This window comes from Apium graveolens, chromosome 11 (genome assembly GCF_009905375.1).
Source record: "Apium graveolens cultivar Ventura chromosome 11, ASM990537v1, whole genome shotgun sequence".
Taxonomy (NCBI): domain Eukaryota; kingdom Viridiplantae; phylum Streptophyta; class Magnoliopsida; order Apiales; family Apiaceae; genus Apium; species Apium graveolens.
The window spans coordinates 30,108,983-30,136,240 of record NC_133657.1 but is presented as its reverse complement, the minus strand read 5'-3'; the positions used below and the strand labels follow the sequence as shown (position 1 = coordinate 30,136,240).

The window sequence follows — 27,258 nt, the reverse complement described above, 5'->3', positions numbered from 1 at the left end:
AAAGGAATATAAAGGCAATAGAGTTGGAGGAATGATAAGGGAGTTAGATATGAGGAAACCCTAAAGACTCGTAGCAATAGAAATAGAAAAGTATGTAATCGTCAGGATGAGAGTGATTTACCATGAGTTAAAGCTGATGGATGAAGCCATGTAAGATACATATATTTTATCCCCTTTAAATTGGGAGGATTCGAGGAAACCTTGAGATAGTCTGAAGGATAAACAAGGAGACGCAGATAGACTGAGGAGACAAGAAAGTAAGAAATTAGGAAAATTGGATGAAGGAAGTGACCTTCAAGAAAGTGAAGTGTAAGACCGGGGGCATGATACCCACAAAGGGAGACGCCAGGTATGAAAGATATCCCAACATTGAGATGACTGTTAAGATAAACAACAAAAGTAAATAAGGATTTATTAAGAAGAAGTTCACGTTGAACACGACCAATATCTTCTAGAACATCCCTGTCATCATTACTGAATCAGGCAAGAAAAGCGGGTAACCGTTGTTATCTTTTGGAGGCCATATTGGTTGACCTCATTTTGAATAAGGATGCTATTGTGAAATTTGGTATAGACTATCGAGATGGGAATGATTAAATAAGATAATCTATCAAGGATATATGACTTGATTTATCCATTAAGGGATTCATGTACCTTTTTAAAGGTGGAATTAAGGATAGAACCTCGGTAACTTAAAATGAATCCTAGGGGAATGCATAAAGGTTGGCATTTCACCCTTAATAGGGATAGTATGAGTTTTGACAATATGAATTGAAAAGGATTGAGGTAACAACAATCTTTAAGGATCAGTGGAGAAATTTTTCAAAAGTATATAGACAATGGTTCTAGTATTAGTAAATGGTATTTTGATATACCCTGTATCTAGGGAATACAGGAGGAACAATTCAAGGATAACCTTAGAGGTCTTACAAGGAAAAAAGGTAATATACAAAGTTCTCAAGAATAGAAATTTTGATAAAGGAAATATGACGTAATTATAATAATGCCAGGTGGGGCACATGTTGAACCATAAGAAAGTATAGATCGACCCAATGAGAGTCGAGATTGGTGAAAACAAGAAAGTTCCAAGATAAGAGACGTCCTAAGTATGATCGAGAGTCAGTCGTGGCACTGTTCACATCTAAAGACTAAGGCAATGACTTATGGAAAAAAATGGTGATTTTTTTTCTTCTCACCAGGACTTAAGAAAAGCATTTTCACATAAGCAGTGATTGAAATGAGGTAGAAAATTTATTTGGAGGTGGTTAAAAAAATGACATTGATTGTAAGGAAATTTTACTATCAGAATAGGTCAAAGAGGTGGCCGACACTTTAAGTGTAAGAGGACAATTATAAGCACACGTGCCAGAGGAATACAGTGATGATGGTTAAAGCCGTGAAGGTTGTATTATGGTTTGAAAGATTGACATTTCTTTTGATGATTGCACGATACTCACCCGTAATAGTAGTTTGGTAAAGATTTAATTCATGTTAGCACTGTGAGCGGGCTATCTATTTTAGAAGGTCCTATCTTGAGATAAGCCAGGACCATGTTACGAGAGGACTAAATGAACCTTTGAGCTTCATGTCTCCTAATAAAGACATATGGTTAATAATGGTATTAACCTGCTATCGTTGCTTTCATTGAAACTCTTCTGAAATTTTATCTGCTTCATGTCTTATGTGCGTCAAGTTCAGGAGTGTTCTTCATGAATCATGAGCGGTGATCATGTTACCTCCTTAGAAGAATTCGATACGACAGGTATGGACTCCGTATGGTTAGCTATTAAGATTCCAAGGAAAACGAATGACTACCGTAGGTCCGTGGTGGACTATAGTAATGTATCAACGATTCTTTGAATAATGAGCCGATTACAACCGCGAGAGTTGTATGGTAATGGATGTTGAGATTAAGTACCACTAATCGGGTCGTGGTGATGTATAATAGAGAGTCGTATTACTATACGAGGAAGGTTACGGTGCAAGCATAAAATTCTAGTAACGAGGAGGTCTAGAATGAAATCCCAGATTTGATTTTCGCTGTCGAGGGAGTTTTAACGGTGATTGTTTATAAGCTCGAGCAAGAGCATGGGTTCATAGAATGATGGACGGAATAGTAAATATTCATGCATGTGAATTGCGATGCTATAATACTTGATGTTGAGATATATACATATATATGTTTTGTTCTCTTGTGACAAACCTCTATAGTTTTGAGGTAGATTCCAAGCCAGATCTTTTGTGGCAGTATATTTTTTTTATATGCAATTCTCTTCAATTTGTTCTTTTCTTTTTATTTTGTATAAGCTGAGAAGAACAACCCTTCCAGAAGGGGAGGTATTGCCGAATGACTATCTATCTGTGTGATAGAAGCCTAGTAGGATACCACATGTTATTTAATTGCTTGTCAAGTACTAAAGGCTGGCCACCTTCTGTACTAACTATGCAATAGAACAAGTGTTCATGATCATAGCGATCTCTCAATAAATTCTTTTACTTCTACACGAAGGACCAAGCTTTCAAAGATGGAGGTTTGCTAGAGATGAAGTGGTACCAAGTATGGTGGTATTCGGAATGGAAACGCATTCATGATACTAAGGGTGACACATTTATTAAAAGTTTATAAAACTCTAGCGAGTAAAGGTATTTCTAAAATAGTATTCTGTACGGAAGATAGTAACGCTTACGAACCAGAAAAGAAGGAGTATTGAGAAGCAAAAGCTATAATGCTAGAAGCTATGATGAGAGTCTGTGCAATAGACTTGAAAGAATTTGGAATGATCACTTAACGCGGATTGAGTTTTCTTACGGAAATAGATCATATGTCATTATCGAGATGTCGCCTTATGAGATCCATGAGGGAAGACAATGTCGATCTCCCTTATGTTAGGATGAAGTTGCAGAGCGCAAGATGCTCGGACCAGTAGTTGTCCAAAGGACCAGGGATATAATAGATCTAATCAGAAGACGGCTGGTAGTAGCCCAAGATGGACATGAGGAGTATGTTGAATTGACACGAAAGGACAAGGAATAGGAAGTAGGGGACCTAGCGCTGTTATAGGTATTCCCTTGAAAAAGATGGATGTGGTTCGGAAAGAAAAGAAAGCTAAGCCCACGAAGTGTTGGACCCTTGGAGATATTAAGACGTATTAGGAAGTTAGCATATGAGCTAGCCCTACCCCCGAACATGTAGCAAGTTCATAACGTGTTCCACGTATCAATGTTAAGGAAGTGTAATTCAGATGCCAGACAAATAGGGGCATATGAGCGCATAGACATGCAACCAGACGTAACCTATATGGAGCAACCAGGAAGGGTTATAGATTGAAAAGGAACAAGTGCTTAGGAGAAGGGTTATCAAACTAGTCAGAGTTTGATGGTAGAACCACAATGTAGGAAAATTTACTTGAGAGTTAGAAAGTGCAATGCTAAGAGAGCATCCCTATTCATTTTCTATCCGAATCCGGGACAGAATCCTTTTAAGGAGGGGAGACTGTAATAACCCCAATTTTTGGAATTTTTGAAACACGGATGAATAGTAACTTTTGCTGATGATGTTGATTAAGGAAAATTATCAGACCACGCTATATAGGAGTACTGTTATGGAAATTCTAAGATCGTATTAGTATTCCATAAAGTAAATAAGTGTATGTAAAGATCGTCAGAATCCAAATTCGAACATTTTGATTTTTCCTGAAAATCCACCAGATACCGAAAGAATTGAGTATAAGGTAACATGATTAAAAGGATTTAATTCAAGGATTATAAGAGAGGATCATAAAAGGAATATAAAATATTGAGAAAGGTTTAGGGAAACCCTAGTAATAAGATCCCGGGTATGATCCCTCAAATGATAAACGAGAACGAAAGTTAAGCGAACCGTATAACAGATCAGCGGTCATTAGCCAAGTAATTAGGGGTTAATCAAAGAGGTTAATGGACGATGATGTCATCACACCAACAAGAGGAAGACAAGTGTAACAAGATGACATAAGCAGATGACATGAGCATGACAAAATGGGAAGGATTGGTTGGTTGATTGTGAGCCACACAATTTTTACCATGGTAACAATTTAATTAACAAACAAAAGGGTAGCAACCAAGCCAAGGCAAAACAAATGACAAAACACAAATTAGAAGTTGACTTTTGCTTTCCAAGAACAAAAGCTCTCGGCCAAAACCAGAGCAGCAACTTCAAACTACCATATCTCCTTCAATACTCACTCAAATAGTATTAACTATATCTCTTTGGAAAGGTATTGAGATGGCCTACAACTCTTGTTCACAAGTCTCGTCCAAATAAGCATGGTAAGACCCTCGTTTTGACAGTTATTTCAATCTGACTTTTAGAAACTTCAAAACCTAACTTTGTGTTCTTGATTTCTTTGGAAAGATCAAGCTTGTAGGAGGCTCCCTAAGACTTCCTAGCTACTCTAATCACTCCAAGGAAGGTATAACACCTCCAAACCCTAACTTTACTTTGAGTATTACGATGGTTTTGATGGTTATAGTAAATGAGAAGCATGATGCTTGTGTGTTTAGAGTTTGGATTGGATTTGTAGTGATTTGGATGTTGAAATCTTGTTATAGTTAATGAAACTTAAGTATAGCTAGTAGTTCATGTGTGGGGTTGTATAAATTGGAAAATCTTGAGGTGTAATGACTTATAATTGTGGAATAAAATAACTTGTGTTATTGTTTGGTATTCAACTCTGAGACTATAACTTGTGGTGTGTGTGTATATTGTGGGGTCACAGTACGCAGTAGTTGGTTGATTATTAAGATTAAGTATTATTAAGGGAAATGGAACTCGTGACATCCCGGATCCCCGACCCCGGATTTGGGGGTGTTACAACAAAGCCTTAGTCAGTGGGTCTGCAACACTATCATTACTATGCACTTTACATCTATATCTCCTTGATCATTAATCTCATTAATAAGGTGATATCTCTTAAGGACATGCCTAAACAGTCTCCTTGGCTGTTTCAAAAATATCAATATATTCAGCTTCCATTATAGAATCATCAATGTTCTTGCTGTAAACTATTTCAGCTAACATCACTTATATTTAGATAAAACACAAACCAGACATAGACACATAATCATCATTGTCTATCCAGAAATTAGGTTAAGAAACTAGTATCAGTGTAACCCTTTACAACCAGTTCCCTATCTTCTCCATACACCATAAATAAATCTTTAGTCCTCTTTAAGTACTTAAGAATATTCTTGAAAAATATCCAGTGATCCTCACCTGGATTATACTGGTATTTGATCGTCATGCTCAAAGCATACGAAACATCAGGATAAATACATATCATTATACACATTATAGATCCAATTGCTGACGCATCTGGAACTTTCTCAAACTGCCCTTATCATCTAATGATTTAGGGGGCAATTATCTTTTGAGATCACTATCGCATAAGACATCGAAACATATCCTTAATTTGTCTCTTGCATCATAAAATGATGTAATACTTTATCAATGTATGTACTCCGACTAGATCGATTAATCTTTTCAATCTATCTCTATAAATCTTGATCCCTAATATATAGGTAGCATCGCCTAAGTCTTTCACCGAGAAACTATTTCTCAACCAAATCTTAACAGCCTGTAGAGAAGGTATGACATTCCTTATTTGTTATATGTCATCTATATATAATGCTAGGAATGTCACATGGCTCCCACTAACCTTCTTACAAATACATGGTTCATCTTCATTTTGAATAAATCCAAACTCTTTGACCGTTTCATCAAAATGAATATTCATTTTCCTTGAGGCTTGCTTCAATTTATAAATAGATAGAAGCAACTTACAAACTATCTTAGCAAACTTTGGATTGACAAAACCCTCAGGTTGTATCATATATACATCATCTTCAAGGCTCCCATATAAGAAAGCAGTTTTGACATCCATTTTACAAATCTCATAGTCAAGGTAAGCAACTATTGCTAACAAAATCCTGATGGCAACATAGTAACTGGTGAAAAAGTCTCATCATAGTCTATACCATGAATTTGTTTGAAACTTTTTGCCACTAGTCGCGTCTTATAGGTCTGTACTTTACCATCCATGTCAGTTTTCTTCTTGAAAACCCACTTACACCCTATAGGTTTTACCCCTTCGAGTGGATCAACCAAAGTCAATACTTTATTTTGATACATGGATTCCATCTCGGATTTCATGGCCTCTAGCCATCTCTCGGAGTCTAAACTATTCATAATATCTTGGTAGGTGAGAATCTTATCATTATCTGTAAGCATCACATCACCATCTTGAGTCAAAAGAAATCCATAATTTCTCCCGGACTCATGGTGAATCCTACTAGATCTACGAATAACCTGTATTTCCTAAACATGATTACTTTCAAAATTTTGATGTAAATCCTGATCTTATTCCAACTCCGGTTCAATGTTATCATGTGGTTCTCGATCTTCATCGAGATGTATTATCCTCCAACTGATTTTCTTAGAAAGTAGTTCTCCCTCAAGAAATATAGCGGCCCGAACAACAAATACTTTGTTCTCGAAAGGGTTATAAAACTATACCCTAGTCTCAGTTGGATATCCCATAAAATAGCATTTATCTAATTTTGGTCCATGCTTGTCAGAGGCTAAATGTTTTACAAATGCTTCACGTCCCCAAATTTTCATAAATGACATGCAATGACATTCATCACTCTAAATCTCATACGGAGTATTTTGAACAGCTTTAGTCAGAACTTGGTTAAGTGTATATGCAGTCGCTTCTAGGGCATAACCCTAGAAACTGAATGGAAGATCCGCTTGACTCATCATCGATCACACTATGTCCAACAAGGTACGATTTCTCCTCTCAGAATCTCTATTCCATTGAGGTGTTCTAGAAGGAGTAAGTTATGATACACTATCACACTCCTTCAAGAAACTCTTGAAATTGAGGTTTAAGTATTCTCCTCCACGATCTGATCGTAAAACTTTTATACTTTTCCCTTGTTTTCTTTTCTACTTCGGCCTTATATTCTTTGAACATTTTAAAAGAATCGGATTTGTTCTTCATAAGAACCACATATCCATATCTACTAAAATCATCAGTAAATGTTATGAAGTAGTATAAAACCCCCCTTGCCATTATACGTATTCGACCACATACATCATTATGTATAAGTCATAATCGTTCGGTGGCCCTTTTATCTGATCAGGTAAAAGAAGCTTAGTCATTTTGCCAATGAGACAAAGTTCGCATCTTCTATATGATTCAAAATCAAACTTATCCAAGCATTCATCTATATGTAACTCAGAAATGTGTTTCTCATTAATATGGCTTAACGACAATGCTAGAGGTAATGTTTGATTTGAGTCAACTTTGAACATATAAATTGTTAACTAATTGTGCAACATTATAATTCTTATCATTAAAATAGAATAAACAACTATTTTTTATTTAATTAAAATGAAAACCTTTCTTGTCCTGACAAGAAATTGACTTAATGTATCCACTAAAGGCAGACACGTAATAAAAATTTATCAAGTTCTCAATCTCTCCTTATGGGCAACATTAGGTATCGAGTTCCTTCAACCAGAGCAACAACTTTTGCTCCAATTCTAACCCTATACCTGAAGCTTGACCATTGCTAGTCTTCTTCTTTAGATCTTACAAATAAGCTCAACAATTTAACTTCCATTCATCCAGTTATTTCCACAGAAATGACAATCATCTCCTTTAGCAACACCAATATTAGGCTTCAAAAGCCCTCTGGGATTGGACTTTGGTTTGGCACCGAATAAGATCAAATCTTCACCTTGCCTGTCCACTTTCCTTTCCCACTTACATTCCATGTGTACATCATCAATATGGACGTAATTCATGCCTTTACCGTGTTATTTTCAGCAGTTCTAAACATGCTTAACAACTCTGTGAGTGTTCTGTCTATCTCATTCATTTTGTTCTTAACAAACTGAGAATAGAAGTTGTTCAAAGATCGTTTGATCAAATCAAGCTGAGTCTCTAGACCATTCTTGAAACCCAAAATATCAAGGTGCATATGCCTATCACCTTTAGAACATGTGGTCCAACCAGATATGATTCTCCCATTAATGCAAAAGTATGGTGCCTTATTATTATCAAATCTTTCAGACGAGCCTATCCTTTAAACATCTTTTGAAGGTGCTCAATCATATCATAAGCATCATTATGCTCTTGTTGCTTCTAAAGCTCAACACTCATAATTACAAGCATGAGACATGAAACATCAGTTGCATAATTAATTTGCTTCTAGTAAGTATTTTGTTCTGCACATGTTTCATTCTCAGCTAGAAAAAATAAGGGAGGGGTTTGAGTGACATCCTTGAACTCGAGGACAATCCTCAAGTTTCCATGTCAATCGAGGAAATTATTTCATGTTAGCTTGTCCTTCTCAAGGACTATTACATAGAGAAGTTATTTATGTTATTTGTCATTTGATATATATAATATTAAAGTGCATAAAATGACTTAGTCTACAGATGATCATTAAATTATGTTCAAGTGATTATTCATATATATATTTATAATATATATCTCCCACTATTTTTATCAAATCAATAGCCCTAACTACTAATTCGGAAAAAATATCTTTTATATCCTTTCTAGTGAGCAAAGATCCATAGTTCACCACGCATTAGGTCAGCTTTGGCTTTTCTCCTAAAACATGATTATTTAGGTAGGCAACATTTGTCAATTATATCAACTATATAACTCTTGGAAATCTTTGTTGAACAACATTTGTTCATATTTATCTAATAAATCTCGCCAAACTCTATGCCTCTAAGTTCACAATCCTATTGTGGTAACTTAGTTAAGTCAAACCCAATAGTCAAAAAGTATCAATATACTTCAACACATCTCCCACGATAGATAGGAGTACTTCGTTTTGGCAAACCCACTACTGGTCGATCTAGGAATTAATGTATTGGACTCATTGGAAGGCATCTGATCAACTTAATATTAACTTTAGGTTTTGTTAATTTTAAAACGATCATGATCCCATCATAAAGAGATTCCCAATTTTTCCTTGGATAAAATACTTCAAATCAATATTCATCAATGGTTTAATTTTCAGGTAGTGAGGGAGACACAACGGTCTCACTTAAAACCCACAACCTTACAAGTTCAATGAACTCGCTTTTGACAAAATCGCCCCATGTCAGAAATAAAGAAAATTTGTATTTTATTCCGTGTTTCATAAACACGAGAATCTCATAATCATTTGTTCATTTTAAAATCTTAAATCGTTACAGATTTTATCTTGTTTAGCAAACATGTCATGGGTGTCGTATCTAATACATACATCCTTAATCTAATTAAGCATGCATCTTTATAAACTACTCTACACATACATTCATCATATGTGCATATATATGTAAAGTGCAATAAATAAACGTGGTTGGTTATGGCTTCATCCTATGTGATCTTTATCAAGCTAATGAAAAAGATCTAGGTCAATCTAAGGTGGAAAATAAACACAGGCTAACTATTACATGTCTTCTTTCTTGTATTGCTTCCTTGGATGACCTCCGTGTGGGATTACCCTTGATCTTCAAATCTTCATGTCTTTATGTACATTAAAAGAATGAAATATGAAAACTAATCTAATGAACTGACAAGAAGAACTCGAGTTACATTCGAGATTTAATAATTACAAGATTAAACGAAATGCAAACTGTATTTGATAATCCAAAACCAGTAACCTAAGGTCATAAGCCATAATCATCCACCATGCTCAATTAAAAAAAATAACATGTTAAAACATATAATATGATCTTAATATATCATACCTATCATGATCTAATCATAAAAACCAAATATTGAAAAATATCAGAAAATTCGAAATTAAATCTGATAACATTAAATCGCTGATTACAGGGCCTAAACGACGTCAAACGCCTTACAAATCAGTCGATGATAGGTTTAGCTATCAGTTACGTTCAGACTCTCGATTCCATATGAAATAGCATATTCGTTTGCCAAAATCGGACACCAGACACAGATTTCAACAAATCTGCTGCATCCGATTCAGAATCGTATCAAATACGATTCCTATAATAAGAACAAACATAAAACATGTATATATCAGTATATATACAGATTATATAATCATCATATGATTATACGACTCTCATGAATATCATATATTCAAAATATATATATACACATATATAAACATAATAACATGTAAAAACAAAATCGCATACATAACAGTCATGGAATATTATATACATGTTATCATCATAAAACCAATAAACACATAAACAAATTAAACACTTTTCTCAAGTAGCTCTGATGCCATTGTTGGGTTTCGAGCACATAAACGCAACGGAAACAGTAATTAAAAACGTAAAAAATCAGAATTTTCGAAACCCACCGCAGGATCTATGCGAAAACATATATTTAATTCGTAGATCAGATTGTTTACCTTAAGAAGCTTTACCAATTGGTTGACTAATGGAGATCCAAAGCTTATTCAATCACCACGCATCCCGCTCTCACGATCTACGCTCTATCGGTATCCACACGAATGCTTGAACTCAAGGATTGAATGTGTGCTAGTACATGATCATTTCTTCTTGCTCTCTCCATCTTCTCTCTTGGTGGCTAGGGTTTTAGTAAAAGTATTGCACGTCAAATCAGCCAACCAAGAGATATTATATAGAGAGAAGAAAAAGAATTATAACTCTTAACTAATTAGGAGTTATTATTAATTTGAAATTCCTATTTGTATAATAATTAAGTCACACTTAATTATTTAACAAATGAATTTCATAATTAATATTAGTAAATTCGAATATCAATATTTATCTAATTAATTAAGTCATACTTAATTAATATTATAAATAATTTGAATTACTTTAATATAATTTAAATTCAATTTAAATTAAATCCTTCAAGCATTCTTCGTGTGTGACCCTATAGGTTATTATTACGTTGACAACGAATTTTAATCTAATTTAATATCGTAAACAATGACCGGCATCTAGTAATACATCATTGCTACCCAAGTAATAATAATTGAATCGGTGATCGATTAAACCTTTCGTGAATAATGTATAATGTAATATAATCCCTTTAACCATATATTATAGATTAAACTAGAGGCATGTAATGTGTCATCCTCATCATAGTGTAATCCAAGTTTCCTTGATCAATGAGTAGACTATCATATCAAATCAACATTTGAGCGTGGCCAAGCATTTCATAGTCTAGCTCACACAAGAGGCCAATAATATTACTCCTAAAATAGGAAGGTTAAATCCCATCTAGATCATTCATATTTCTCATACGATTCATAATATACCCAATGTCCACTTTTATCATTACCCGGTCAAGGATAACTTTTAATGGAATCAATGTATATTAATTATCGTATAGAAATATAATCACTTCAGGTCTAGAGACTATTACATCATTATCACTGTGAGAATTACTTATGACACAACAGACATGTAGAATCTCACATTGGGTCTGTCCAACACCATGTACATATACATCTGCCTGTGTTTTTTAGTTTAGTATCACTATACCTATGATCAATGAGATGTGATCATCAGTCAACAAACACACCAGTCTTAATGCATTATTATTGCTTAATAATAATACTGGACTAGGGACCTTTAGGAATATTGATACTTTTCTCATAATCTCATTTCTAAGTCACGTACTTAGAGATATAGAATTACATATCATATTCAAGGATATTTATTAATCTAACATTTATATGGCAGTAAATTAAGAATTAATAAATTATAAAGAGAATAATCGAAAGAACATAAACATTAATAATCCTAATATCTTAAACTAAAACATCGTAGTATTGTCTCTAGGGCACAAACACTAACAGTTCGATACGCCCAAACAGCTTCACCAAGCTTCAAAGACCAATCCTTTCTTGATGGACACACAACTTTCTCTAAAATGCGCTTAATCTCCCTATTAGATAACTCGGCTTGACCATTCGCCTGAGGATGATAAGCCTGTTGGATTTTTAACGCAGCGGGGGCATGGAAAAACACTTTTACACATACAAAATCTAAATAAAAGCATATAAATCGTGAATAAAAATTCGAGGGATCGAATCTAACCTTTTAATATAATTCGGAGACAATGATCAGAGATCCTTAGCAGTTGCTCCTCAAGTGTGAAGCACTCCACCGGTATCCACCAAGAAAACGATGTTAAGGAGGAGGAAGAAGGTGGAGAGAATTGGGTTTTCCAAACTTTTTGGGTTTTCGGGTTTGATGTGGGTTAGAATAAAATAGGGTCTATAATAGTGTATTTATAGGCAAAATTTTCAGCTGAAATTTTCCCATAAATATTATTATTATTATCCCATTTATTATTCTCATTAATAATTAAAACACCTTTTAATCATTAATCCTTTTTCTAAACACTTTAGAAATAATTCTCTCTCTTGATTTAATTTCCAAAAATTAAATTCTTTAATTAATAATATTAAGAACTTTTCTTAATTAATTTATAATCAATTAAATCTCATTTAATCAATTATTAAATTTGCCAATTAATTATTTATTTCATAAATAAATAATTATTTAGCCATTATTAATTAATTCCTCCACCATTAAATCATTCTCCTTTTATGGTGTGACCCTGTAGGTTCAATATTAAGCCGGTAGTAGAAATAAATAATAATAAAACTATTTTATCATTATTTATATAAATTCTCTAATTTATTAAATATGATTAATTAATTAATCACATTTATTCTACATCGTGAGGGATACTTCTCAGCATATCGCGACTATCCGGATAATATGAATTCACTGCTTAGAATATCAAGAACTTATTCAGTGAATAGTTACCGTACAATAAACTCCTTCTACCCTACAATGTCCCGATTAAATACAAGGCATGGATCTCGTGTCAAGCCTATCTAATTCAATCACTTGCTTACCATTTACTATGCTTAGTTCTCTGCAAATTAGAAACTCCTTTCTAATTTCATTTACTCTGGCCAGAGATTCCTGAACTAGCATAAGTGGATCAGCCTTGAACATTTGCTTCCTTCACTGGAAGGGGTAGATCCTTTATTGATCATACACTATCTTCGTGTACAAATTCCTATACCCAGAAGAGCCCTAATAATTGTCCCTGGAGACTAAGAACTAAACCAAAGCATAGTTCAGTATACACAAGATGACTATGATGACCTCAAGTCTAAGGATACTTGTACAACTATCACTAGGTGAACAACTGCTGACACGTGAGTGAACTCCATCAGTTGTTCAGCTGTGCGATTCATGTTCAGTGAACTTATTCTATAATAAGCACCTACATACTAGCTATAGTGTCACCACACAAATGTCTATGAGAACAGACATCCTTCATAATGAAGCAAGCATAGTATGTACCGATCTTTGCGGATTATTAATTACCAGTTAGTAATTCTATGACCAGGAACTATTTAAGTTTAGAGTTATCATCTTTTTAGGTCTCACTATTATGATCTCATCATAATCCATAAAAAGCTTTACTCTAAACTATGGTATATCTTATTTAAACACTTAAATAGATAAAGCCCGTAATAAAAACAAAACAAGTCTTTTATTAAAATCAATGAAATCAAAACAGATTACATAAAGAGTTATTCCTAAATCCTAATACATGATTGGACTTAGGACATATTCCTTTCAATCTCCCACTTGTACTAAAGCCAATCACTCTGGTATCTAATACCCATCTTGTCTTTATGACGATCAAAGTGACTTTCATAAAGTAGCTTTGTGAGTGGGTCTGCTATGTTGTTATGTGTGTCAACTCTAATTTCAATACAACACAAGAAATGTTATCGCGCTCCCACTAACCTTTTTGTAGACGCATGGTTCATCTACGTTTTTGATAAAATCAAACTCTTTGATTGTCTCATCAAAACGAATGTTCCATCTTTCGAGAAGCTTACTTTAAACCATATATGGTTCGCAGCAGCTTACACACTAGGTTTTCATTTCCCTTGGAAAGAAAACCATCTGGCCATCTGCCAGATTTCATAGTCATAGTAAGCAGCATTCGCAAGCAAAATCCGAACTGATTTTAACAGGGCTACAGGTAAAAGGTTTCATCAAAGTCAATCCATTGCCTTTGTTTGAATCCTTTTCCCAAAAGCCTGGCCTTAAGGTCTCCACCTGGCCATCTGCTCTAATCAATCTTTCGTATACCGTATACATAGATTCCATTCCGGATTTCATGGCACTATGCCATTTCTCTGAGTCAACACTATTCATAGCCACATTATAGGTCACAGGGTCGTCATCATCAATGATCGACAACTCATTGTCATTCTCAATGACAAGGCCATATTACCTCTCAGGTTGGCGAGACACTCTCCCTGATCTATGAATGGGCTGTTCCACAAAAGGTTGTTCAGTCAGAACAGGTGTTTCCACTCGATCTGTAGTAGTTTGTGCTTCTTGAACTTCATCAAGTTCAATTTTTCTCCCACTGTTTCCTTCAAGGATAAACTCCTTTTCCAAGAAGGTAGCATGTCTAGAGACAAACACCCGATGATCGGTGTAAAAGTAACACCCTAAAGTCTCTTTAGGATATCCCACAAAACTACATTTTACGGATCGATATTCCAGCTTATCTGGGTCAACTTTCTTGACATAAGCTGGACATCCCCAAATCTTAACGTGTTTAAGACTCAGTTTCCTTTCTTTCCATATCTCATACGAAGTTTGAGGAACAGATTTTGGAAGGCACCTTATTCAGTAAATATGCTGAGGTTTCCAATGCATAACCCTATAGGAATACTGGAAGATTTGCATAGCTCATCATGGACCGAACTATGTCTAACAAAGTTCGATTTCTCCTTTCAGATACTAATCTGGAGGAGTCCACTGGGAGACTATACCATTTACTTTGAGATAATCCAGAAATTCTCCGTTCAAGTATTCACCACCTCGATCTAATCGAAGAGTTATAATACTATGTTTGGTTGTTTCTCCACTTCATACTTATATTCTTTGAACTTTTCAAAGGCCTCAGACTTGTGTTTCATCAAACACATATCCGAATCCAGATCTATCATCTATGAAAGTAATGAAGTATGAAAATCCATCCATGGCTTGCGTAGACATTGGTCCACATACATCTGTGTGTACCATTCCTAGCAAATTTGCAGCCCTCTCTCCATATCTACTAAATGGAGACTGCAATGCCCCTATAAAGTGAGATTTTCATCATCCCTTTTCTTTTATTAGTTTGTTCAATCTGAAATAAATTATGTCACATACATACAGACCATTATTTAAAGCACCACGTCCATAAAGAATATTATCTCTAAGAATAGAACATTCATTATTCTCAATAATAAATGAAAATCCATCCAAGTCTAACATGGGAATAGAAATAACATTCCTCACAATCGAGGGAACAAAATAACAATTATTTCAAACAATAGTCTTGCCCGTAGGCCTATGTAAATGAAATGATTCTACATCTTCAGCAGCAACTCTTGCTCCATTTCCATCAGTAGAATCACCTCCTCTTCCTCAAGAGTCCTACTTCTCCTTGGTCCCTGCAATAATTGCAGATTTTAGAACCACAGGCGGTATCTAATACCCAAGTAGAAATTTGATTTAATGACATATTCACTTCTATCATGAACATACCTGAATCAGAAGCGGTAGTCTCACTACCCTTCTTCTTCTTCAATTCTGCAAGGTAAACCTTGCAGTTCCTCTTCTAGTGCCCCACCTTGTTACAGTGAAAGCAAACAACTTTGCTCTTGGGGTCTTCAGCTTTTGGTGGAACCGGCATTTTCTCACCTACTTTCTTCTTCTTGGAAGGGTTCCTCTTCCTTTTCTTAGGATTGAAACCTTCACCAATTAGAAGAACAGAACTCTTCTTAGGGGGAAAATTCGATTCTGCAGTCTTCAACATGTTGTGGAGTTCAGGCAGGCTGACATCCAACTTATTCATGTGAAAGTTCACAACAAACTGCGAGAACGAACTCGGAAGCGATTGCAAGACCAAGTCTTGGCTCAGCTCCCCATCCATGGCAAAACCAAGTTGTCCAAGACGTTCAATCAAATTGATCATCTTAAGTACATGGTCATTCACAGATGATCCCTCAGACATCCTACAACCGAACAACTCCTTCGATATCTCATATCGAGCTGTCCTCCCTGCCACATCATACAACTCTTGTAGATGCATGAGGATAGTGTGAGCATCCATATGCTCATGTTGCTTCTGTAGCTCAATGTTCATGGAAGCTAGCATGATGCATTGAGAAACATTTGCATCATCTATCCACTTACGATACACAACATGTTCATCATTATGTGCATCACTAGCAGGTTCAGTAGGCTTAGGTGAGTCAATCACGTATTCCAGCTTTTCAATCCTGAGAACAATTCTCAAGTTTCGAAGCCAGTCAGCATAATTAGGACCAGTCAATTTGTGAGCATCCAGTATGCTCCTGAGTGATAGTGCAGAAGACATAATGTATATTGTAAATCTGTAAATGATAAACACATAACAACACTTAGCAAATATTCGATTTCATTTCATAACACTATATGAATCGGGTCTTTATTCATAAGTGGCTCCCACTAGTTTTCCTAATTTATTCAACCCCCTACATGAAAAATTAAGCATTCATAATGCTAGTGGGAATAGGGATCCTACATTCCATTACACAACCCCGGCTGTGGCACGAAACGCCATGTAATGTTCAATAGGCAGACAACTCTTGTCAATTACATCTAATGTTATTCCCTAATCAAACTTTAGCCTCTTGAATAATTGAGTCACGGCTGTGGCACGACAAACTCAATATTCTAAGTCAAGTCTAACCCAACATTCCGTACAATTGAATCAGTCCCCAAAGGCCCACGGCTGTGGCACGTAACGACCTTTAGATTCTTATTCAATGTACACATCTCTATGTAATAGACAAGTATTTCTTATTTCGAAATCAAAGCCCTCGGCTGTGGCACGAAACGACAATGATTCAAAAATAAGAACTACTTTCTACCATGTTGGAAGGCTATGACCGACACAAGCCCGTTGTATCATTGGCCAATTACTACTTGATATTATTTAATTTTAGAGGGATTATATTACGTTACAATCATAATCATATTATAAAGAAATTCTTCCTTTTAAATTAAATATTTCAAATCAATAATCAATAATCAGATGATTCCCAGATCGGGTAGAACATTGTCAAGAGGCGTCACTTAAAAACCCTTTCTTACAGATAGAAATCTGTTGTTGACAGAATCATCCTTTCTCTCATATCGAAAATTCATATTCAATTACGTGTTTCATAAACACAAGAATCTCATGATTGTATTTATAATATTATTATTAAGGTTATGAAACAATTTCACTATACTAGGTTGTCTAACAAACGCCTTATGTTTATTTAAGTTCACCTAAATCTATCATCGCATGATAAACTAAGCATATATCACATATATCAACATGAATAAACAACAAGATAGGCATGTTACATCATCTAGCACATTAGTCTAAGCATTATACATCTCTATGTATCACATGAAGCATTTAAAATCAATTCAAACGATCAAAAACAGCTTTAAAACACTTCATGGAATATAAACAGTTCAAAACTTTTATATAAACTAAAATTGATCACTCCATTAGATCCGTCTCGAAAAAACGAATCCAACGGTATATTGCACGCCTAAAACGGAGTTACGAAACTCCCAGAAAATCAATTTTAAAATCAACAGACGGGATGTAACGCTTTACAGGAACGCGTTACAAGCCCTGTAACGCATTCCGGTGATGCGTTACACCCCTTTTAAGCCATTAAAGGGTGTAACGCATTCCGTGAATGCGCCACAGGTGTGTAACGCATTCCCGGAATGCGTTACACCCCTATTTTTTTTTTCTTTCAGCAGCCGCCGCTTTTTCTTCTCGGAAAACGAGCCGCCTGACATTCTCCGTCCTTCTCCGTGCAGCATCAACAGCAGACAACACACAGATGACTTACAGATGAACATATATATATATACTTACAAATAATATATATATATGATTTATTTAATTACGAATTTAATTGTAAGAACTTCAAAAATTCATAATAAAAAATCTATACATCATAAAATTATGAAAAAAATACCCAGACGATCTACAACACTTGTAGAACCCAGATCAACATTCAAAATTATTCTGAGAAATGATTTCTCATCAGACAAAATTAATCTATAAAATAACTTGTAAAAATCATAATTAATTAATACAAGCACATAAAATTCTGAAATTTTTACCACAGATCTATATGCATACAACCTATGCTCTGATACCAATGTTGGATTTTTAACGCAGCGGGGGCATGGAAAAACACTTTTACACATACAAAATCCAAATAAAAGCATATAAATCGTGAATAAAAATTCGAGGGATCGAATCTAACCTTTTAATATAATTCGGAGACAATGATCAGAGATCCTTAGCAGTTGATCCTCAAGTGTGAAGCACTCCACCGGTATCCACCAAGAAAACGATGTTAAGGAGAAGGAAGAAGGTGGAGAGAATTGGGTTTTCCAAACTTTTTGGGTTTTCGGGTTTGATGTGGGTTAGAATAAAATAGGGTCTATAATAGTGTATTTATAGGCAAAATTTTCAGCTGAAATTTTCCCATAAATATTATTATTATTATCCCATTTATTATTCTCATTAATAATTAAAACACCTTTTAATCATTAATCCTTTTTCTAAACACTTTAGAAATAATTCTCTCTCTTGATTTAATTTTCAAAAATTAAATCCTTTAATTAATAATATTAAGAACTTTTCTTAATTAATTTATAATCAATTAAATCTCATTTAATCAATTATTAAATTTGCCAATTAATTATTTATTTCGCAAATAAATAATTATTTAGCCATTATTAATTAATTCCTCCACCATTAAATCATTCTCCTTTTATGGTGTGACCCTGTAGGTTCAATATTAAGCCGGTAGTAGAAATAAATAATAATAAAACTATTTTATCATTATTTATATAAATTCTCTAATTTATTAAATATGATTAATTAATTAATCACATTTATTCTACATCGTGAGGGATACTTCTCAGCACATCGCGACTATCCGGATAATATGAATTCACTGCTTAGAATATCAAGAACCTATTCAATGAATAGTTACCGTACAATAAACTCCTTCTACCCTACAATGTCCCGATTAAATACAAGGCATGGATCTCGTGTCAAGCCTATCTAATTCAATCACTTGCTTACCATTTACTATGCTTAGTTCTATGCAAATTAGAAACTCCTTTCTAATTTCATTTACTCTGGCCAGAGATTCCTGAACTAGCATAAGTGGATCAGCCTTGAACATTCGCTTCCTTCACTGGAAGGGGTAGATCCTTTATTGATCATACACTATCTTCGTGTACAAATTCCTATACCCAGAAGAGCCCTAATAATTGTCCCTGGAGACTAAGAACTAAACCAAAGCATAGTTCAGTGTACACAAGATGACTATGATGACCTCAAGTCTAAGGATACTTGTACAACTATCACTAGGTGAACAACTGCTGACACGTGAGTGAACTCCATCAGTTGTTCAGCTGTGCGAGTCATGTTCAGTGAACTTATTCTATAATAAGCACCTACATACTAGCTATAGTGTCACCACACAAATGTCTATGAGAACAGACATCCTTCATAATGAAGCAAGCATAGTATGTACCGATCTTTGCGGATTATTAATTACCAGTTAGTAATTCTATGACCAGGAACTATTTAAGTTTAGAGTTATCGTCTTTTTAGGTCTCACTATTATGATCTCATCATAATCCATAAAAAGCTTTACTCTAAACTATGGTATATCTTATTTAAACACTTAAATAGATAGAGCCCGTAATAAAAACAAAACAAGTCTTTTATTAAAATCAATGAAATCAAAACAGATTACATAAAGAGTTATTCTTAAATCCTAATACATGATTGGACTTAGGACATATTCCTTTCAAAGCCGTAGCAATGCGATGATTCACAATATACGTTTGCATCATAGTAGTGGACTTGCGGTTACAGAAATGCGACCCCTCATCACTCATTATGACTCTTGGAGTTCCAAATCTTGTGAATATCTGCTTGTGAAGAAAATTAAGCACTACCTTTACATCGTTTGTTGGCAACGCCTTAACTTCAACCCATTTCGACACATAATCAACTGCCAACAGGATATACTGATTGTTACAAGATGTGACAAATGGCCCCATGAAGTTAATTCCCCAAACATCGAAGACTTCGACCTCGAGAAGCACATTAAGAGGCATTTCATCCCTCTTAGACATATTCCCCACTCGTTGACATCGATCACATTTCAAAACAAATTGATGAGCATCTTTAAACAAAGTTGGCCAAAAGAAACCTGCTTTAAGAATACGAGATGTTGTATTTTCTCCACCATAATGTCCCTCAGAAGCCGTTGAGTGGCAATCTCGCAAGATCCCCCCCATTTTAATATAAGGAATACATATCCTGATGATTTGGTCAGCTCCTTGGCGAAAAAGAAACGGCTCATCCCACATATACCACTTCACTTCATGTAGAAACTTCTTCCTTTGAGCGGGAGTCAACTCTTAGGCATAACGATACTCACAAGGTAGTTCACTATATTGGCGAACCACGGTTCTTCTGCTTGCACTCCAAATAACTGCTCATCGGGAAATGACTCGTTAATCAATGACTTATCTTATGAAATATCAATTGGATCCTCTAAACGCGAGAGATGATCGGCGACTTGATTTGCAGTCCCTTTTATGTCCTTGATCTCTAACTCAAACTCCTAAAGTAAAAGAACCCATCGAATCAACCTTGGCTTCGAGTCCTTCTTTGAGATGAGATATCGAATTGCTGCGTGATCAGCGAAAACTGTCACCTTCGTCCCAAGTAGATACGATCAAAATTTCTCAAAACCATAGATGATAGCCAAAAGTTCTTTCTCAGTAGTGGTGTAATTCAGTTGAGCACCATTAAGAGTCTTACTAGCATAGTACACTACATGAAATATGTTGTTCTTGCGTTGCCCAAGAACTGCTCCAACTGCATTGTCGCTTGCATCGCACATCATTTCAAATGGTTCCGACCAATCAGGTGCAGTTATGACAGGTGCCGTAATCAAACTCTTCTTCAATGTCTCAAAAGCAGCAAGGTACTCGTCATCAAACTTGAAAGGAACGTCCTTCTATAGCAAATTGCACAACGGCTTTGAAATCTTTGAGAAATCCTTAATGAAACACCTATAGAAACCCGCATGACCAAGAATACTACGAATTACCTTAACAGATATGGATGGAGGAAGATTTTCGATCACCCCCACCTTGGCCTTCTCCACCTCAAGCCCCTTGCTAGAAACCTTGTGACCAAGAATGATGCCTTGGCGCACCATAAAATGACATTTCCCCCAATTGAGAACCAAATTAGTCTCAACGCACCTTTTCAGCACTAACCCAAGATTGTGCAAGTATTCGTCGTAAGAAGTTCAGAAGACCGAGAAATCCTCCATGAACACTTCTACGTTATTTCCAATCATATCAGAGAAGATAGCCATCATACTTCTCTGAAAAGTGGTTGGCGCTCCACATAGCCCAAAAGAAACTCTTCTGAATGCAAAAGTTCCGAAAGGACATGTGAATGTAGTCTTCTCTTGATCTTCTAGAGCGATACAAATCTGATTATATCCCGAATAGCCATCCAGAAGACAATAGTAATCATGCTCAGCTAATCTATCAAGCATCTGATCAATGAATGGAAGAGGGAAATGATCCTTCCTTGTAGCCTTGTTCAGCTTTCTATAATCCATGCAAACTATCCACCCCGTGACTGTTCGTGTAGGAATAAGCTCATTATTCTCATTTGCTACCATAATGATACCACCTTTCTTTGGCACACACTGAACTGGGCTCACCCATGAACTGTCAGATATAGGATAGATGATCCCTGCATCTAGCCACTTGAGGATTTCCTTCTTCACAACCTCTTTCATTGTAATAACCCCAAAATTTTAAACTTTTTGTAACCCTTATGAATAGTGTTTTTGCTGATATTGCTGAATAAGAAAACTGTTCATGCCACACTATGTAGAGTTTCTTTTATGGATATTCTGAGATTTTATTGGTACTCTATATGGTATATAAGTGTATGTAAAGATCGTCAGATTCCAAATTTGAACCTTTTGATTTTTCCCGAAAATCCACCAGATATCGAAAGAATTGAGTATAAGGTAACAGGATAAAAAAGATTTAAATTCAAGGATTTTAATAGAGGATCATAAAAAGGAATATAATGTATTGAGAAAGGTTAAGGGAACCTAAGTAATAAGATCCCGGGTATGATCCCTCAAACGATAAACGAAAACGAAAGTTAAGTGAACCGTATAAAAGATCAGCGGTCATTAGCCAAGTAATTAGAAGCTAATCAAAGAGATTAGAGGGGATGATGTCATCCAACCAATGAGAAGAGGACAAAGAGGGGAGGGTGACATCACATGATGACATAAGCATGACATAAGGGAAGGAATTGTTGGATGATTTAAAACCACACAAAGTTCAAGGTTAAAAAGGTAATTAACCAAAATAAATCAAAAGAAAATCAACCAACCAAAACAAAACAAAGCAAAACACAAAATCATTTCTTCTTCAACCAAGGAGCTCTCGGCTTTTCTTCATTTCAAGAAGAAGAATTTTCAAAATTCAAGTTCCAAGCTTCCTAAATTGGTAAGATAATTATCTAGTACTCCTTATGCATAGTTATGGCTATTCTATAAGTTTAAGCCTCCAAATCATTCGCAATCTTCTCCAAGAAATCAATGAAGAAGATAATGAATAGTGATTTCAAGATTTTTAACTTGATTTTTCTTGTTTTTCCTTTAAGATCCAAGCATCCCTAAGACATCTCAAGGCTTCTTAAGGCTTCCTAGCTACTCACATCACTTCAAGGAAGGTATATCATCTCCAAACCCTAGCTTTACTTTGTATATTAGGATTATTTTGGTTGTTATGGTAAAAGAGTAGCATAATGCTTGTAGGTTTAGAGTTTGGGTTGGAGTTGTAGTGAATTGAATGTTGAAACTTGTTGATTAGTAAAGGACTTAAGTATAGTTTTAAATTCATGATTGAGAATAACTTAAATTGGAGAACTTGAGGTTTTGGGGGCTGTTGTAGTGTAATATGGATGGACTTTGGTTGTATGAATGGATTGGGGTTGATTGGTGATTGTTTTGGAATGGTATAAATTTGGGAAATCGCGTAAACATAGCCGTCGTAATGTCCGATTTACTTTAGACTGCTTTTGTTCATAACATTAGGACCCGAGAACTCCCTTCTAGGTTTAGACCATTGCCATTTTTAGATAGTTCATGTTACGAGCTTCGTTTTGATATGTGGTTCGTTTGATTCCGATGTACGGTTTAGGAGAAACGGCCGTTTTAAGTAACGATATTTCGCGAACGAACCATTACCCCTCGCCTTACTTTGAAACATAGGATAAAGACCTTAAAGGACTAATTGGAGTATGAAACATTTATTTAAAGTGTAATAGGCAGTTGGTAAGACACTCGCGAAGGAATCGCCTTAAAACTCGTAATGGTTAAATTATTAAAAATGGTGGAGCCGAGGGTACTCGAGTGACTTAAGAGAACCAGTAAGCGCAAAGCGAGCGTTATAGTCTAATTTGGTTAAAGTATAGATTTACAAGTGACTTTGGTTTAATTCCAACTCACATGTTGTTTATAGGTTACCAGACTCGTCCCGAGCCATTTATAACCCCCAGTCGCTCAGGCAAGTTTTCTACCCGTATAAACTGTTGTTGTGATGTATATGTGTATATGCATGATCATGTGATAAATGCATATTTGTTATTATCAAATTCTTGCGATATATTGGAGCATGTGATATGGTATATATGCATGCCTGTTTCGTATTCTTGATTTATATATCTGTTGGTTCAAATGCATATTAGTTGCATAATACCTATGCTAGAGATAAGCAGTAGTTGCGTATACCCTTAGTATAGGGGACCCAAAGGTGAACATATTTCTAAACCGGGAGTCGATGTTCCCGAGTATATTATATATATATATATTTATATATATATATATATGGATATAGTTTTCAAAACTATTGATCGAATAAGGTTTATTCGATAACTTTATTTTATTTAAGGAATATTGTTTGAATATTCATTCGAGGACTTATGACTCTGTTTATTCTATTTAATGATTATTAATTGGATATTCATTTGAGGATGTATGACTCTGTTTATTTTATTTAATGAATATTATTTATAATATTCATTCGAGGTATTATGACTCCGCTTATTATTTAATAATATTCTTTATTTTATTAAAGAATAATGTTTCGATAATTAAACTTATTTTCGATTATTCAAATAAAGATAGTACTTTCGTATAAGTATATCTTTGTTTATTTAATATTCATTTCAAGTACGAGTTTTAAAACTTCTACTTCGATTATTTTTATAAGGATTATCTTTATGAGAATATTATTTAAATAATAATATTCAGATATTTCTAATATATAGGGACTGATTTATTTTAATAAATCAGCAGTACTCCAAACATTCTTAAAAATGTTTTCGAGTCTTCAAAATGATTTCTAAAAGTTAGGGCGGATCCCAAAACTCATTCTTTTATATTTAAGATCCTCCTTTCAAAGGGGATTTAAATACTCGCTCAAAACCTGGGGGATCTGGCTCTGTGGTGTATTTTACATTCGCAACGTGGTTGCTGTTTTGAGAAAACAATTTGATTACTTGCCCAACGTTCGGGAAGTAAGTCCCTCTAATTGAGTCGGCATAAGCGACATGCCGGGGTACGGTCTATCAAAGTGTAAGTGGCTGGGTGGCAGTCCATCAACGCGTAAGAGGCCGGGTGGCGGTCCAGCACAAGGTCCTTATGTGGCCAGGGTGATGAAAAGGTTATGCCAATAAGTAGAAAAGGTTACTTATTGGTATCTTTGCCTGATCAGCAAGATATCGGGTTTATGCCAAAATTCTTTTCCTTTCCAAAATTCATTGGATGTTACAAACTCTGTTCATACTTTACATAACAGAGGTTCCAGGAAATGTTTAAGAGATATATATGTGGATATATATATCGGGACTAAATAAAGTATCTCATAACTTTATTTCATTCAATAATATTTTAAAGATTGAATCTATTCAAGTCTTAACTTGTGGTCTCATCTATGGGATGACCTTTTGAAACCTATAATACTTTGAACAGTGGTAGTTCAAGTAGCCTTATAAATGATATAAGTATAGTGAAGTAATTGGTAACTTCATCCCTTGTTTTTTTGCTTATATCCAGTAAGTAATTATCTTTCACCTGATAAAGGTTTCCAGCAAGTTATCCATTTAGATGCTTGCGTTATTGTTTACACTATATATTATCTTGCGAGCTGTAATGCTCACTCTTGCTTTATTTCTTCATCACACAACAACAGTTAGGAAAGATGGCCAGACTCAAGCAGACCCAGCGCAAAAGCGTGGGAAGCGCCCCGCGCCTTCCCGTTGAGATCATAGCTGCTATAGCTGCAGAGGTAGATCTATCTGTAGATCAGACCTTCTACTTTTGAGAATCAATTATGTATAATTATAATTTGTGGCAGATAATGGCAATTAATTGTAAACTTATTAAGTAATCATTTTGGGTTGTAATAACTTTTAAATTGTGGATTCAAAGACTTGTACTTATTTCAATTTCATCTCTGAGACTATAACGGGTTGTGGTGTGTGTTAGTGTGGGGTCACAGCATAAGGTTAATTATTATTAATTAAGTGAAGTGATATTGTGGAAAGAAAGACCATGACGACCCGGATCCCCGACCCCGGATCTGGGGGTGTTATATTTATGATCAGATTAAGCCTTCTCTATTGTTCAACAGTAGCTTGCTTCCTTCTTCTAGCAGAATCTTGTGCATACAATAAGAAGGGCTGATTCCCTTGATATCTGCTATAGTCCAACCAATTGCCGATTTGAACTCTCTAAGAATTCTCAAAAGCTTCTCTTTATCGGTACCTGAAAGGTCAGATGCAATAATAATAAGCAAAGTAGATGCATCACCCAAAAATGCATACCTCAAATGTTCAGGTAAAGGTTTAAGCTCAAGAGTAGGAGCTTCCCCAATAGATGGCTTGAGGCGTTTCAGAGAACTTTTCAACTCCTCCAATCCAAGAGATTTAAAAGGCATATCCATATTTCACTTCCAGGGAAAAGCATTCAAATATTGCAAGTGCTCATCACCCTCGTCATCTTCGCTATCAGAATTCCCCAATAACGCTTTCTCTAAGGCATTGGACCTTAGCAATCGATCAAGTTCAGAATTTACCACAGTATCGACCATTTCCACCTTAAAACATTCCTCATTTTCTGTAGGGAATTTCATGGCATTGAACACATTAAAAGTCACATCCTGATCCATCACTCGCATGGTAAGCTCACTTTTCTGCACATCTATCAAGGTTCGACCAGTAGCCAAGAAAGTTCTTCCCAAGATTATGAAAATTTTCTTATCCTCCTCGAAATCAAGAATTATAAAATCAGCAAGGAAAATGAGTTTATCCACCTTGACCAAGACATCCTCCACAATACCTCGCGGATATGTAATAAAACGATCGACCAACTGCAAAGTCATTATGTAGGCTTTGGATCAAGCAAGTCCAACTTTTTGAAGATTGACAATGGCATCAGATTGATGCTAGCTCCCAAGTCACATAGACACTTATCAAATGACACCTTTCCAATGGTGCAAGGAATAGTGAAGCTTCTAGGATCTTTAAGCTTCAGAGGCAATTTCTGTTGCAGTACAGCACTCCATTCCTCCGTCAGAGCAATGGTCTCTAAGTCATCAAGCTTCACCTTCCTAGAGAGAATACCTTTCATGAACTTCACGTAACTAGGCATTTGCTCAAGAGCTTCAGCGAAAGGTATGTTGATGTGAAGTTTCTTGAACACCTCCAGAAACTTCGCAAACTACTTATCCAGTTTCTTCTTCTACAGCCTCTTAAGAAAAGGAGGTGGAGGATAGATCTATTTCTCCCCTATATTACCCTCAGGAGGAGTGTGCTCAACAGCAGTCTTCCTTGGTTCCACTTCGGCTTCCTTCTGCACTTCTTCTCCATCGGCCTCCACTTCAGAATCTGGAGTCTTAGCTTCTTCAGGATTCGCAACCTTACCAGACCTCAATGTGATTGCTTTAACTTGCTC

The 27,258-nt window shown here is 35.4% G+C and overlaps 1 protein-coding gene across 1 annotated transcript in view; it reads left to right on the top strand.

Moving 5' to 3' along the window:
• Nucleotides 1-27,258, top strand: part of LOC141695429 (photosystem I P700 chlorophyll a apoprotein A2-like) — a 53,057-nt gene that overhangs the window by 7,570 nt on the left and 18,229 nt on the right. The gene's annotated exons all lie outside the window — the stretch shown is intronic.